Below are 16,734 nucleotides of genomic sequence, written 5' to 3' on the forward strand. Positions count from 1 at the left end.
GGGCTTCCCAAAGGAGGGAGGGGCTGTGTCTGAATCACTTCATCCCTCCCCCTGCCCACTCCCCCACCCCACCCCCACCCCCCACCCCCCACCCCGGGGCCTGTCACAGGGACCACCCACAGGGCAGGTACTCAGAATGTGTCAGCTGGTAGAGGGGAAAGACAGACCACCATGCCTAATGCCTAAGTCCCGAGTTCTCTCTAAGGATAGCCTGAGAGCCCCAAGTTGATTAACCAGAGGATGGGACCCAAGCCAGAAATCTATGGAATTGTTCCTGGAAAGCAGGCTATCTGAGGCCATCAAAACCTGACAAGGGAACTAAGGAAATTTAAATTTCCCAGCTACAGATAACAGAGTGGAAAGGCCACAGGGTCAACTGTTTTGTTCACAGCCATATTCCCAACACATAGAGCAGCATGGGATCGTGAGGAAACGGACAGATGGATAAATAAGCTTATGGATCAGAAGGCCATTGTGGAGGAAGACTCAGGAAAGGTAGGAAGGGGAAAACGGGGAAGACCGACAGGAGCCAACAGGAACCAAACCACCCCTCCCCATCCCCCGTGGGCCACGCCTTTTGGAGGAGCTCTAAGGACCATGCAGGTCAGCCTCCCTAGTCCCTGTGAGCTCCCCAGTGCTACGGTCACGTCTCAGAGCCCAAGTGCTGGCTGTGATGAGCCCCTGTCAGAGGCCATTCCTGGCCACTGAGAAACCATGACTGTGAAGGGTCCCTCAGCTGTGTGTCCACACACCACACTGAGAGGTGAGCACACTGGTCAGAGTGTGTGTTGCTGACCCTGCGGGCAGTTAGCTCCAAGGAAACAGGGTCACAGCTGTAGACCAACTGTACTGCTCATGATCTGGTCAGGAGTGCTGCAAGTCAGGCTTCTAGATCATGAGGAACCAGGTGGAAGGTGTGCATGGATTGTCAGGAACACCAACACCACTCAGCACATACCACATGCCCCAGTGACTGTGGGCCAGTTCGGCCTGGTTCCGTGAGAAACCATGGCATATGCTCAGATGGCGTCAATACCGCCTGTCCGAACCCACCACCCCACCCAGCCACGGAGAGCCGAGCTCTAGCAAAGTAACGGTGTGGAAACTCTCTGGGCTTTGGGACTAGATGGATCTGTGTCTCTTGCCCCACGTATCTGTTTCCCCAACCATAAAATAACGGTGTGGAAACTCTCTGGGCTTTGGGACTAGATGGATCTGCGTCTCTTGCCCCACGTATCTGTTTCCCCAACCATAAAATGGAGATGATAATGCACACTTCCCCAGGCAGTAAGACAGAGATTAAAGGTTAAAACTGCAGTGCACATAGAACAGTGTCTGAAACAGAAATGTTCAAAGGAATTGAGGCACTATTATGATTATCAGTAATTACGATAGTAAATATGGTCCCAGTTCCCATCGAATTATAATGCAGTTGAACAAAGATACAACACGTAATCGATACAAAATATTCTGTGGCTCCAATTCTAAGGGTAAGGACCAACAGCTCCTTCTCCTCGGACAGCCCTCAGTTCTGGGCCCCCTTCTTCTCTGCCCAACACTCCTGCATTTGGCCATCCCGTTCGTTCCAGGGCCATCCACCTGCTGATGTCACCTACACGTTTACCTGGGCCTGCCCCGGCTTCTGGGCCCCAAGTGCACATACCCAGCTCCCATTTGGCAGCCCCACCAGCTGCCTCACAGGCAGCTCCAATTTCACATGCCCCAGAGGGACTGACCTTGCCCTAGCCCTGCTCCCCTGGCCGTACCCTCCCCTTCTCAATAAACGCCTAACACTCACCCCGCTGCTTATGCCCGAAGCCCAAGATTCACCCGTGACTCCCCATTGCCATTTGTCTCATTCCGATCAAACACAAGTCCTATCCAGTGAGGCACCCTCTACTTCCTTCTCCACGGGTACTGCCCTGGCCCCATCCTACGTTGTGTCTCACCTGGGCTCCTGCTGCAGCCTGGGACAGAGCCCCTGGCCCCACCCCGGCCCCACCCCGGCCCCGAGTCCTCTTCACAGGACAGCCAACACCATCTTCTCACTCACCATGCTCCCGTTTTCCTGAGATTAGGAGTGCGTGCATGCCTGCATGTGTGTGTGTGTGTGTGTGTTTGCTAGTCTACTTTTCTATTGCAATCCAAATTCCTGAAGCATCCTAAAGGTCTGGCACCACTGGCCCCAGCCTACCTGTCCAGCCCCATTTGCAAGTATTCTCCTCTTGCTCATTATGCCCCAGCCAGTGAACCCTCCGAGCTCGCTTCTCCCCAGAGTCTTTGCCCATGCTCTTCCCTCTGCCCGGAACGCTCTTCCTCAACTCACTGCCTGACTTACTTCTACTCATGCCTGAGCTCTTGCAAATTCTTCAAAGATGTTTCTTCTGGTTTGCTGGCTAAATTGAAGCTCCCCTGCCCATCAATAATACAGTCTTGGCATCATTTGCCTCTTCCTGCCTAGCCCTCGTCCCAGTTTGAAAGCACATGTTTCCCTGAGTGACAGTTTGCTGCCTGATTCTCCTACCTGACCATGAACCGAGGGCAGCAGGGACTGGGTCTGTTCTTCTCAGTACCGTGTACCCAGTACAATGCCTGACCAGCAGCAGGGCTCAATAAACGCTTGATAACAAATGAATGGGAGCTCACTGCAGGGTGTGCACGGGGCAAGCCAGCATCATGAGGAAGGGCCTTCCAGTTGTATGGTCATCTCGGGCCACCTAAGCAACAAAACCTCAGGATACTAGTTACCTATGTGATCTCTAGTTCCTCAACTACAAAACAGGGAGCTTGGACTAGTTGGTTCTTCCAGGCTTTTTCCAGACTTCCAGCCCTGCAATTCCCCCCTGTGAAATGGGACTGGACAGGCAGAGGGTGGGAGAAAGAGTGTGCTGGAATGAGAAGAGTGCCCAGGACATCCGGGAAGGGCACGCCCACATGCCCAGACAAAACAAAGCTTCGCAGAAAGTCCACATGGCACAGAGGTGGGGCTGGAGCAGAGATGACCCTGGATGCCAGTTAAAAATCTGCACAGAGCGTCCCCATCCCCTACTCCTCTTGTCGACTCCAACCCCTGCACCCCCCTGCTGCAGACACTCCCACCAAGGTGAACGCACATCGAGGTCACCGCTTCCTCTGTCTGGAATTCCCTTTCCACACACGCTGTGAGTGGCTAACTTTCGCAGCCCGGGTGGCACCCATGTGGCCTCCTCCTGAACTGTGGGGCCCCTCCTTGGAGCTGCGGAGCCCATCAGAGCACGGCACTGCCTGTTCACCGAGCTCCCTGAGCCTGAGACTGTGCACCCCTTGAGAGCACGGACTGTGCCATCACCTCTGCACTCTGGCCCCTGGCACGCTGGCTCGCATGGCCCCTGGCACGCCGGCACGCTGGCTCTTAAACACCACCAAGCACGTGAGTGAAGTGACGAGGGTCTCTGCGGGGCTCTTGAGTGAGGGAGAGCCACACTTTAGAAAAATGGACCTTGGCTTAGAGCAGGGAAGTCTTTATGCAAAGAGTGAGAATGGCCAGTCCCAAAGGACAACAGTCTTTTCCTTGAGCAGGTGTACAGAGTGGGAGGGAACAGCAGACGCTGAGCCCTGGAAGCACAGGCTGGTGGCCCACCGGGGTGATGCCCACCCTGGGCTCTCAGGCCCTTTTTCCCAAGAGAGTCCCAAACCAGCACCATCTTTCTTCCCAAGACCCATCAGCATCCCTAAAGGGACTGGTGTGCAAGGCATTGTGCTGGACAGTGTACCCAGACCCGCACACGCACACACACGGAGCCATTCACTCCAGGGAGACAGAGAGAAAGAAAGGATTTGTTATAAGTACTTATCAAAGAGGGCAGGTGGCTTCAGGGAGGATGAGATAAGGCCAGACCGCCAGGCACAGGGAAATGTGACGAAGCCTGAGGTTTATTGCCATGCACCAGTGGATATTCACTGACCCAGCAAATCCAGTATTCCTGAACCACCCCGTGGAGGGCACTGACTTGCGGCCTGGGCCAGCGCCCCCTGACCCAGCATCCAGCCTGCCTGCGAAGCCGGCCCCTGCAGCTGGGACCCATCCGCTGATTGAGAAACTGCTGCCTCCCCTCTTCCCTCCATCCCTCCCTGGGCCTGGGACCACTGTAGGGGAGAGCAGCGTGTTAGGAGCACTTGGGGATACTCTAAAGAAGATGGAGGAAGAAACAATGCCCCGGATTCCACCGGCTCTGAACCCTCACAGGAAGGGAGCTTGCCCCTGAGCTGAAGAGAGTAGGAGGTGCAGTGTGGTGAATGGGTGAGGGAAGACATAGTTGGGCATCCCCATTGGGTAGAAGTTGGCTGTTGAAGGACTCAAGTCTGATGGTGCATGAAGCCGCTTGTGGTCTCTGAACTCCCGCCAGCCACTTCGGTAAAGTGAGGCAGTCATGCTGGCCAAAATCCCACTGCATCTCTCCTGCCTCTGCCTGAGGACCCGTGTCCATGCGGCCGAGTCAGTCAGGGTACCTCCAGCCGAGGGGGCTCAGAGAAGCATTCATCCCAAACCTGGAGACAGCTCTCGTCTCCAAGTAGCTGGGATGAAAATGGTCACAAACCACACCCTTTGCAGTCCTGCAGTGTTCTTCCAAAACCTCTCAGGTTGTCCCGGCAAGAGCTGCGGTAACCCAATCTCAACGTGATGCGTACCCAACCATGTTTTCCTGACCCAGACTTGCCCAGCACATGCCCAGAATGCAGACGGCATGCACACACGTTCCCTGTCACAGCCTCCCCGCCTTGAGACTGCCAGCCCCAGTCCGCCTCCCACCTGCCAGTCTCCTTACTGCCTCCCGTCCTCCCCCTAATGGCCCCCTGCCACATGCTGTCACCACCACGAACCACAGACAGGGCTCTGAGGTGCCACACTGCCCCCTCTCACCAGCTCCAAATCTTCGCCCGCTCTCCAGGGCTTTAACACACACACTCAAGCTTGGCATTCAAGACCTTCTACACTGTGCTTTGCGGGCCTTATTTCCCATGAGTCCCTGACCTGTGCCTTATCCCCCTGCAGTTGGATCTCCTCACCATTCTCCGGACACGTCTCCACCTCCCGGTCTCCACACTCTGGCGTATGCACTGCCCTCCACCCACGACGGCTCCCCCCACCCATCTCTGTCTGCAGTAGGTGGGCCAGGACTCATCTCAAATGCCACATCCTCCATGAATGAAACTCTGATCCTAAGGATCCCCCCCCAAACTAAGAGGCCCTCTTCTTGTTCCTAACCTCTCTTTGGGGCACTCATTTCACTCTGACTTGTATCATGGCTGTTTGCATAAATGTCTTCCTACAAGACTACGGGAAGACCTGAGGGATGAACTCACCCGTGTTCCTCTTGCAGAACCAGCCTGATATGTGGAGGACACTTCAGAAATGTGAAGCAAAATTAACTGAGTCCCTCAACATCATCCACATGGCCCCCAAGCATCACCCCCACCTCCACCATCCGTACTCACCTCAACCCATGTATTGGACACACCTGACACTGCCCTCAGCCTTTCTGGTGGGTGCTCACCTTGCTAAATCACTAGGATCTGTCCTCCCTTCTGGAAGCCCTTTCTGGGGTCACCCACCAGATTTGGCCATCTCCTGAGGCACCAGAGGACTTGGATGTCCAGCCTGGAGCTCAGAGAATGCGGCTGTGCTCTGCGAGGCCCAATGTGTCTGGGTGGCTGCATGTCACTCATCCCCCAAGCTCTGGCCCCAAGGGGCGCTTCCATATCCCAGTTGGGCCCGCTGCCAGGGCACACCTGCTCTTCCCCTCCCCCACACTGCTGCCAGAGGAAATGCCAGCCCGCAGCCTCAGCCGGACACAGCAGGGACAGGCACTGGGCACTGGCACGGCCCCTCTCTCCCTCCACCCCCAAGCCTGAGCCTGACCAGCATCCAACCTGGCTTATCCCTGATCCTTCCATGAATGCACGCTCCACTCGACTGTGCAGCCCTGTCTGCCTCCTAAAGGGAAAGCACAAGACAAACACTTGTGCCATAGGGAGCCAGGCAGAATGAAGGGCTGGGGCCCCGGCCCCAACTCTGGCACTTACTATCTGTGTGACCTGGGTGAGAGGCTTAAAGCTGTCCGAGCACAGTATATACTGATACATTGTCTAAATGAATGAGCACACTTCCATTTTCTTATCTGTGAATGGGGGCTAGGTACGACTGTGAGGGACAGATGAGGCTTTGTCTGGGAAACTGCTTTATCAAATGGACAGAACCTGCCATCCACACACACTCTGGATCCATCCCATGTGTTTCATATGAGCTCGACAAAGGACACTACACCAGTTACTAATCACTGACGACTTCCTGAGCTCCCACGACGTGCCCATCCTGGGCCCGCCACTGTGGGTGTTACTGAGGAGCATTGGCCCTTAAGATCTAATGGTCCATATGGGGGAAGAGCAACAAAATGAAAGGGAAGCCGGTGACAGAAGCGCATGCACACATGCCAGGGTAGAGGGCATGGACTGAGTGCTCAGAGGACTTGCCCAGGGAGGCCTGGCCTATCTGGGAAGGCTTCTTAGAAAAGACGGGATGCATGCTGAGCTGCCACCCTCACTGAAGGAGGCAGAGGAGAGGGGTCCCAGATGCCCGAACACGGTGAGCAGAGACCTGTGACTCAGCTAGTTCAAGGCGCTTTCATGCTTACGAGCACACGTGATAGGCACCACACTCCTGCAAGATACATAAGCAGGGAAGTTGTCTTGGTGTATAAATGAGAGAACTAGGCACCAAAGGGAGGAGAGGGCTTGTCAAAGCCAGTTAGTGGCAGAGGTGGGACTGAATCTATGTCTCCTGACTTCTAACCCGGAGATCTTCCCTTACACCGAGTGGACCCTGTTTTGCCTCACAAAGCTGACCCCTAATGAGGCATGCGCATGGCATGCTCCATACACAGAGGGAGGCCGAGGAAAGGCAAGGAATAAGATGAGAGAGCACTCATGCATCAGGATGGTCTAGCCAGGAGTGACAGAGAAGCCCCACATTGCGGCACCGGGGGACGAGCCTGGGCAACACACCAGCTTGCATCAAACCCTCAGCCAGCGTGTCCCTCGCTCTTTCTGACTTCACTCAGCAGCAACACATATATGTGCTTTGCCAAATAAGAGCAAACATAGGCCCCGTTCTCCAAAACCACAGTCCAGGCAGAGTGGAGATGACAAGCCAGGGGCAGGCTGGGAAATGCTTAACAACCAGCTCTCCTGTAGTCCTTGCCGATTTCCATGGTGTCGATACTTCCTCCCATGGCCAATTTCAGGCTACTGGTGGCTTAATAGCTGGCAAATTTTCCTATCGTTTATTAATAGGCTCTTGAGAGCCAGTACCCAGAGGCTCTAGCAGACCACTGTAACAGCCGGCTCCCTTCCCTTCAGAAGGAACTCCGCGGCCAGGAGAAGACACCCAGCCCCGTCCTGTCCTCCCCTCTGGTAGGAAAGGTCCCACAGTGAGGGTGTGGGAGTAGGAACGGAGGCCAGACACATCACGGGGAAGGGATGGAGCAGCCCCTCTGTCTGGTCTCCTGCAGTGCCCCCCAGGTGGTCCAATCACCGGAGAAAGACAACTGAAATTAGCTCCCATTCTACCATGACCTTACCATGTAAGTCAGACCAGGTTACTACTCTGCTCAAAACCTTCCAATGGCTTCCCATCTCTTTCAGAGTAAAAGACAAAGTTCACACACACACACCACTCACTCTCTCCACCATGGCCACACCGTCCATTCTGCTGTTTCTTCCAGGAGAGCCTTCACACTGGCTGTTTCCACAACTGGAACATTCTTCCTCTAGATCTCTGTGGCCAACTCTCTCGTCTGCTTTACACCTTCACGCAAATGCCACCTTCTCAATGAGACTTTCCCCGACTACGCCATTTAAAACTGTACTCCCCCAGCACACACAATCTCTCTTACCCTGTCCAGCTTTTTCCACAGCACTTATCCCCAACATACTACATAATTTACAGGCATACCTCGGCGCTGTTGCGAGTTCAGTTCCAGACCACTCTAATAAAGCAAATATCACAACCAAGTGAATATCACAATAATGCAAATATTGCAATAAAGCAACTCAAACGAATGTGGGGTTTCTCAGAGCATATAAAAGTTCCGTTTAAACTTCTGTAGTCTATTAAGTATGCAATAGCATCAGATCTAAAAAAAAAAAAAGTACATACCTTAATTTAAAAGTATTTTATTGCTAAAAAATACCATCATCTGAGCCTTCAGCCAGTTGTAATCACTGATCACAGATCACCATAACAAATGTAATAATAATGAAAAGTTTGAAATATGGTGAGAATTACAAAAATGTGACACAGAGACCAAAGTAGGCAAATGCTGTTGGAAAAATGGCACCAACAGACTTGCCCGATGCAGAGTTGCCACAAACCTTCAATTTGTGAAAAATGCAGTATCTACAAAGTGCACCAGAGCGCAGCACAATAAAACAGGGTATTCCTCTACCTTTCGGTTAACTGATTGTTTACGATCTCTCTCCCCCACCAGAAGGAAGCTCCGTGAGGGCGGGGATTTGGTCTGTTTTATTCCTTGCTATCTTTCCACCAAAGAACAGAGCTTCCCCCCCTGTCAAGTACTCAGTAAGCACTTGCTGGACGAAGGAATGCCTGGAGGATGCCCCTGGCCAATCCTCTAGGTGCCATCTTGGCTTCCCAAGAGGAGACAACTGGGGAGTGAGGGAGACCAGTGGTTAGTGCCCACCTGACTAGGCTCAGGATGCCTGCATTCTCATGCTGATCCTGCCACCGTGACCGGACACAGCAGCACCCTCGACCCCACCTCTGCGCCTCATTTTCTCCCTTCATTTAGGCCAGAATGGGACCCTACATGGCTAACCCTGGGCAGTACCAAGGGCCAGGGCTAGGGCCAGACAGGACACCAAGCCGAAGGCCTCTGAGTTCTGCAGTAGGAGGTTCTGCGGTCAGGTTCGAGGCCTTCCCTTAAAAGGTCTTAGGAAAGACAAGCTCTCTGCTTCCCCTCTGCACCACCCACACCTGAGCCCCCAACCCGCCACCTCCTGTTCCCCCAGCCCTGAGCCTAGAAGAAATCCCCAAAGAATACTGCCCACCCCAGTGGTTAGAGCCAGCGGAGCCCCAACTCCAGGCAGCTGCCCCAGCATGCTCAGGCGGGCTCCCCACATGCAAAGCAGCCAGCTCATACTGCTATTTTAAGCTCTGGAGGCCCAGCTGTAGCACGTGGCCACAGCGGGCCGGAGGCCCGGGTTGGAGGTAGAAGAAGCTAACTCACTAAGAGTGCTGACCTGGAGAGCTCGGAAAGGGAGTGTCGGCCACCCTGAGTAACACCAGACCTTCCTTGGAGAGACCGGAAACCCCAGTCCACACCCTCAAATCCACCAGCCGTGGGGAAAGTGAGTCAAGAGCTGTGTTGGGCACATCCGGATTCCATTTCTGAATGTGACCCCCTGTGTTTCCACATTAAAACGACTCCTAGCCCCACCCGGACAACCTCAGAATTCCAGCAAAGCTGGAACTAGCGTGGTACCCATGTCCCAGGACTCGACATTGCAAGGAGTCACCAAAAATGCAGACTGAACGAAGGGAGCTGCCATTCTGTTATCTGAAAATGGCTTATTCACTGGGTCCCTCTCCACCCCTCTCCCCGACTCCGGTCCCCCCTCAGTGACCTGCACACTGCTAGATACACAGCCACGCTCAACAAATATTTATTAAATGATTGCTTCTCCATGTATTCCTAAACCAAGTATAGTCAGGGGACAAACTCATCTTGATCACTGTTATCATTATCATTCTTTAATTATATACATTTCTACTGACCTCATCAGACACCCCAACTGAGAATAAAGACCATAGCAGCAAGGAAGCAGAAGAGTTTAGTAACAAAACAGGGATGCCCCGGGCTGCGGCCCTTCCAGGGAGGGCTGCCACCATCCACCTCCAGGGGGAGAGTGACACTGTGTTCTCTGGGAAGCACGTCCCCTGAAGCTGTGCACCACGGAGGCCCTGTCTAACCCACCCCCTTCCACAGGACATCTAGCAGCCAGGACCTGGCTTGAGAAGCAATGCACAGAACAGAAACTCTAGGTGCAGGGTATCCCACCCCAACCTCACGCCGCAGGACATCAGCAAAACCACCCAGGGCAGGCAGGGTCACTCGTGCCAGGAGCTCGCAACACAGGTCTAATTGCTCAGTTTAAGCAACATCAGCACCAGAGAAAAGGGAAAGGTGATCGATCCAGAAGGTGCTGTAATTAGGGAGCTCTGGGACCTCTCTTCTTGCTACCCATCTATCTCACGACTGAAGTAGCTACCCACATGGTAAAGAAATAGATTTGCAGAAATAGATTTGAACCTGGACTAGGGGGAGGGAGAGGGCAATTCCTTGAATTTTCTTGTTGGAAGAAGATGCCAGAAGCTATGGGTCTTCGGAGATCGTCCGATTCACTTCTCTCCTCCCCTCCCCTTTCCTGGCTTCAATCAACCCAGGCGGACTCTTTGGAACATTTTTATTGTAATTGTAAAAGTGATGACAACAGCTTGCATCTACAGAAAAGTGTATACTGTTCAAAGGGATTTCACCTAAGTCAGGATTTCGTCCTCACGAAAGTCCTGCAGAGAAGTGCTGCACACATCACCGTATCTGAGGGGACGAGACCTGCACCGAGCCCGTCACTGAAGGGCCACGACAGGTCTCACAGCCCTGGCCCCATGCCCTTTTCAAGTGCTGAGTTCCCTCCAAAACACATTTCTCTTAGTGTGGTTCCCAGGCCACCTACTTCCAAACCCTTGGACGTTCTGAGACCAAAGGCAAATTCCTGAGCCCACTCTGGCCTCATGGAGTCAGGATTTCTGGAAGCAGGGCCATGATAACCTCCTCTGTTAATAAAACCTTCAAGGGACTCTAAAGCGTGCTGAACTCAGAGGGTCCCTGGTGGCCCTTCCTTTCCCTACTCAAGTAACAACACAAGTCCAACCGCCTCCAGGAAACCCTCCGGCCTAGAGGCTGCTTGGGTGCGAGAGCCCCGCTGCTCCCTTTGGTTCATCTCCTGAAGATACATCTGCACATAATCACCAAAGTCACCCTGAGACATTTCTGTCAGTAATCTGAAGTCACACCAGCTGGGAAGACAATCCTGGCCAAAACCTCCCCTCTCCAGCAGGGACATATCTGCCAAAATCACTCCATCAGCCCCAGCCCATACTCACAGACGTGCCTAATGAAGAGGGACGCAGGGCGGGTGGGGAGCGGGGAGGAAGGAAAGGAAGAACAGAATGGTAGGATTAGGTCACTCCAGGGCTGCTTTTCTTTCCCTCCTGCATGTGTCCTCAAAGATACAGCATCCGCCTTTGATTGTTCACTTTCAGATATGCCCTCACCCCAGCAAAGCTGACAAAGTAGCTATCCCTACGTCAACCCTCGAGACAGCTCCAACTGGCACTCCATCATCTGCCCTGACCCTGTGTGCACCATTCTGTCGTGGACTCGGCTCCCGTGTGGCTGTCCCAGCCTTTGGGAGGGCTCCATGGCCTGGCTCAGCTCTCCACCAGCCTGCCCCAATTCTAGGCTTCAATTAGCATCCCCTTCCTTGGCATGGAGGCTCCTCAGGTTGATGGCCCAGTTACAGATCTCCCCCTCCTCGCAACCCTGACACACACCTGCCCTCCCACCCTCCCTGTCCCAGATCACGTGGTCTCCTTGACTCACCCTGGGCAGCCCGAGTGGGCAAGTCTCATCTTTGCAAATGGACCGTCAGCTGCAAGAGAGCAGAGCACGAGTCAATTCCTGCTGTGTCCCCTTAGCATCCAGTCATGTGCCAGTGACTCAGGAAGCACTTGTTGAGTGAATGAACCAAGTCTGAAAATTTAGCCCAGCCAACTCCTCTGGCGGTATCCAATGCTTCCAAAAAAGGGGGGGTGGGGGGGAGGATAGTGAACCACAGGGTGAGAGAGAGAAGTGCTCACTCATGTAAGGCCAAGAACAAGGCAATCAGCTCCCCAGGGAGCCTGGTAGGGTTTACCAACAGCTTCCCTACCTCCCGATACCCTCTGTCAGTAACCAGAACTGGCAAATTTAGCAATTTCCTCATTCCATCAACAGAGCATCTTTCAAGCAGAAAGCCTGTCTGATCTGGATGAATTAATTGAGTAATTAACTTCCCTAATCTGCTCCCTCCCAGCCTGCCTTCCAGAAAGGGATAGCAGCACCCCAGGGGAAGGCTGATAAGGGGCAGGAAGAGAGACCACTTGCCTCTCGGGATCCTGCAGCCTTCTCCACCAGCCCCAACTTGCCAGAAATTCCAGCCTATCCCACATCAGGCACAGCCCCCCAGACTTCAAACCCCCCTCATAGCCCTTCCAGGACACACACGTGCACACGTGCATGCGCACTGTGGTACCACCTCTCCACAGCTCAGATACTGGCTATTTTTGAGCTCAGTTTTGAGGCCTCAGTTTGAGGCCAGTCTTGAGCTCTGGCACCCAAGGGACATCAAAGGCAACCTGTCAGAGCAAAGGAGCAGGGAGACGCAGGTGGAATGAATCTAGGCAAAAGACTAATGCAAATCACAGAAGGTCTGACTGCTGTAAAGAGCTGGCAGGCAGAGTGGGGCAGTAGGAAGGGTACACGGGATGGGGTCCCAAGATCCAGGTCTGAGTTCCCAATCTGTCTTTTAGGGACCCTGTGACTTTGGGCAAGCCACTCAACCCCTGTGAGCTGCAGTTTTCCCCATCTGCAAAATGGGCATAATGCCTCCCTCCCTTCCTCCAGGGCTGCTCTAGGAGCCAGGGAGCTCAGGAAGCTACTGGCTTATGTCCAGCCTCCGCCCCTCGGCAGAAGCGCCCTGAGGAAGACCCTGCAAGGCAGCCAACTAACTCTGCTTGAGCGCTGCCCAGGCATCATCGCCCAGCTCTAACTCCCATAAAGCCATTCCTTAAGCTGAGCCCCACCCACCTGCCTCTGCTTTCCACCTTAGAGACGTGGATGGGGTATGAGGAGACAGGCGCCGTGAACTCCGTCACATCGGTATCAAAGCCCAGCTCTGCCCCTTGACAAGTTACTTAACCACCCTGCACCTCAGTTTCCTGATCTGAATTATGAGTACAATAAATGCCTAACAACGTGCAGAGTCGGTGATCTATGCACAGGGCCTGATTCAGTGCCTGGCACACCCTACACTTAATAAATAGTAGATAATATTTCTTTTAATTATCATCGTCATCATTATTCTGGCTAATAGAATTAGTTCTTCCCTCTGGAGCAGTAAAGCAGAGGCCTAATTCCTCAACCAGGTGCCGGCCTTTCCCAAGTAAGAAGGCAGTATCATGTGCCCCTGAGCCTTCCCTTCCCCGAGCAAACATCCCCACTTCTTCCCGCTGTTACTCATGCAGCAACCTACAGATCCTTTGCGGCCCTGCCCACTCTCCTCCTGGCCGTTCCTGGTCGGCCAATGCCCTCCCCAAGACGTAGGGCCCTCAACTACTACATCTGATCAATAATACAGTACCTCCAGCACCCGCCTCAGCACCCAGCACTTAGCAGGTGCACGGAAACTATTAGTGATAGAGCAGTCAATGAATGGGCTGAACACTACGCTCCATGGAATCTGAAAATTGCAAAGGGTAACAGGCTGTGATGGCTCTGGATCTGGACACTCTGTTTCCATCCGTGCAGCCTGGCACTGAACTCCCTCCCTACTGTGCATCAGACCATCACGAACATGAAGCCCTAAGCAGCACTAGGGTCTGCCCGGAGGTGTCACATCAAGCGTGTTAAGGCGGAGCTCCCCATTCAGTATTCCTGCGGTTTTATAAATCTAGGTACAGTGTAACTGTAAACATTTGCCCATTGCCATTTATCTCGTTAGTTTCTCTCCGTTGTTACAGCACACTGGTGATTTAAAGTCCCCATTCTATCAACCAATGTATTGGTAAATTATTTCTCTCAACATTCAGGAGATCACAGAATTTTCGCACTAGAATGGATGTTAGGGATCATCAAGCTCCATGCCTGCCACATCCAAATGAGGAAATCCCAGACTAATGATGTAACTTGCCCAAGGACACCTGTAATTTTGTGGCAAACCTAAGACTGGAGCCCTGGATCCTTCCTCTCAGCCCAGATCACTGATAGTAATGCTATAAAATTCTCAGTACTTACCTTGTGCCACGATTTCAACAGCTCTCCTTCCCAATCCTCATAACAACCCTGAAAGATAAACACTGCTTTCTTTCCCCACTTGACAGGGCTTAGGCGATTCATCTTGGACCACAAGACCAGGAGTTCACGGCCAAGCTAGGAAAAGAATGTGCTCTTTCTCCAGGAGCCCTGCCCTAGGCCACTGAGCACTGGAACATCTCCACCGGGGTGTCTACCAGGAACGCAAACCAGCAGGCCCAAATCTAAATTTGTTCTCATCTCTTCCCTCTACCTACCTGTTCTTCCTTTGCTGTTTTCTACTCTGTTAATAGCATCACCACCAATTTAGTCACTTGATCTAGAAACCTAAGCAATTCCTCAGACTCTGCCCAGCTGTTTTGAGCCATCCCCTACACCCCAGAAGCCAGCCCCTCCTCTTGCCATTTCCTTGGCCAAGCTCCTCAACTACCTCCTTCTCATAAAACCAAAAAAAAAACTATTACCAAAACCGTGCCCCTTCCCAGCACGTCCATTTCCAGAACGCCTTTTACATCTGCCCTCACAAACATCTCTTTAAAATAAATTGAGCTTACATTGCTCCAATTTAAAAACTTTGTTGATTCTAGTCCAAATTTCTTTCACCACAACCTGGCAGGCCTGCCACTCGAACTCCTGCACATCCCGCAAAACCCCACTCAACCCTCCTCTCTTCCTGGTCTGGTTCCTGCCCTCCTGCCTCCCTGGAGTCCGTCTTTCTGACTGAGTCTTTGCCGGCACCTCTCCTGCAGCGCTTCTCACAATGCACTTCCTGCGCAAGCCTTCCACCACCTCTGGGGGTGAGCTCCTTGAGCGCAGGAAGGTGACACCTCTGAACCCCCAGCTCCAACTCATGGATTTGCTCATTTACTCTACCTTGGAAACACTCCACGAAAACTGTTGAGTAAATTAGCAGTTTAATAATTCAGGGCTCTGTTTATACTTTTATTACGAAAAATAACCTGTTAAGTAAAAACCTGTGTCGTAAGATCAAATTTATTTTAGAAAGCTGGTGTTAACATACTGACTGACAGGGGTCCTTATTAAGAGATGCGTGAAAGCCAAGCTTCCTGGACATGTGCCTGCTTTGAAGGCATCAGTGACAATAAAGAAAAGAGAAACCCAATCGCAAGAAATAAAAATCTGAGCTATAATAGATGTGTGACCATGACCCAAATGCATTAACTTGCTAATTGTTTCCATTTGCTTTAATGTATAGCGACTCCCAGATTAGTGTTTTCCAAACGGCAGGTCATTTACTCATTAGTGGGTTATGAAATCAGTTTAGTGGGTCAGGAAGAGTATTTTTAAAAATTAACAGAAAATACCAGCATGTATCTCACATGGTAATTTCATGAAACGTTTTTACGGATGTAGCATGCACATGCGCAATGCACACACGCACACGCGGGCACATACTGAGTCACGAAGTTTGAGAAACGTGGCCTTGGATCTTTAGTGCTGACATGTCCAGCCCAGGAGGGTCTCGGGACATGAGAACAGGGGCTTTCTAGGCATGAAGTTTAGAGCTGGCTACTTTCTGCAGGGGCCACACCTGGTCAGGAAAGTTTACCCAGCTGTAGGAAATACACGTGATTCGCCCTCGGAGACAGAAATGTGCTTAAGCATGCCAAAATGTTACGTGTACCATGAGAAGACACGGCAAGTCTTGGCACTGTGAAAATGTGTCCCTGGGTCATGTGGCAGAACTCTGGCTAGAAATGTGGGTGCAAGGTACTTGCCTGCAAAACTGGGAGAACAGTGCCCACTTCAGCGGGATGCAAGATCTCAAATGGACAATGTATAATATGGACTCTTTATTCATATATTCCTCTCTTGATTGCTGAAACAAAATTGGTTTAAAAAATGCATGAAGTTAGCTCAGCACAGAACTATACCTTCCTAACCCATTAAACTAGAGAAAACCAATTCTGAATTGAGCCAATATTTCATCCATTACAAATTCTGCTCAGCTGTCTTGCCTCATGTGTCGAAAGTAGACACCACCTCCCACTGGTTCTCCAAAACAGAAGGAAAACATCATACCCTCCTGCGTTTAAAGGCTCTGTGCAAAGAAAGGACGATGGTCTCTGTCTTGCTTCACTGAGGGCAGAATGAGAGCAATGGACTCAGAATGCAAGGGGAAGCCTTCCCAAGAGAGCTGTTAAGGACAGCGGCAGGTGACCAAAGCAGGTGCCAGCTACCACCCTGGGCGGGCTGAACCCGGCCCCACCTGGAGTCCAAGCAGCCAAGTGCAGCATGGTCCCTTCCTTCCTAGATGACTTTGGGAGGTGCCTTCCTGTCTGCGGCATCCATGGTTCCAGGATGAGGCGAGATGGTGATGGTGGGGTTGCCACAAACAATCGGCCCTCCCCCCCGGGGCCCCACGGCCTATTTCCAGCTCCTGATAGTTCCTGTCTAATGCCAGTGTGGACTGAGGAATCCAGGGCATCCTGGGCCCAGCATTGTTCAAATCACACATTCCTCGTCATGAAAAGCTACTGAATAACTCTCATTCCCCCAGCCTCCCAGGAGAAACCACATCAGA

General features: G+C 52.4%; 1 protein-coding gene across 5 annotated transcripts in view; it reads right to left on the reverse strand.

Annotated features, from left to right (window-relative positions):
* TSPAN9 (tetraspanin 9) overlaps nucleotides 1-16,734 on the reverse strand; it is a 191,286-nt gene that overhangs the window by 84,449 nt on the left and 90,103 nt on the right. Inside the window, exon 3 of one of the 5 annotated variants that reach the window (XM_035028458.1) lies at nucleotides 15,929-16,029. The exons of 3 other annotated variants lie outside the window; for them this stretch is intronic. The gene's annotated coding sequence lies outside the window, so the exon portion shown is untranslated. Of the gene's footprint in view, nucleotides 1-11,720; nucleotides 11,741-15,928; nucleotides 16,030-16,734 lie in introns of those variants that run through there. One more of the 5 variants, XM_035028457.1, reaches the window with a different exon arrangement.

This window comes from Mirounga leonina, unplaced genomic scaffold, assembly GCF_011800145.1.
Source record: "Mirounga leonina isolate KUSES-001 unplaced genomic scaffold, KU_Mleo_1.0 Mir_201, whole genome shotgun sequence".
NCBI classification, from domain to species: Eukaryota; Metazoa; Chordata; class Mammalia; order Carnivora; family Phocidae; genus Mirounga; species Mirounga leonina.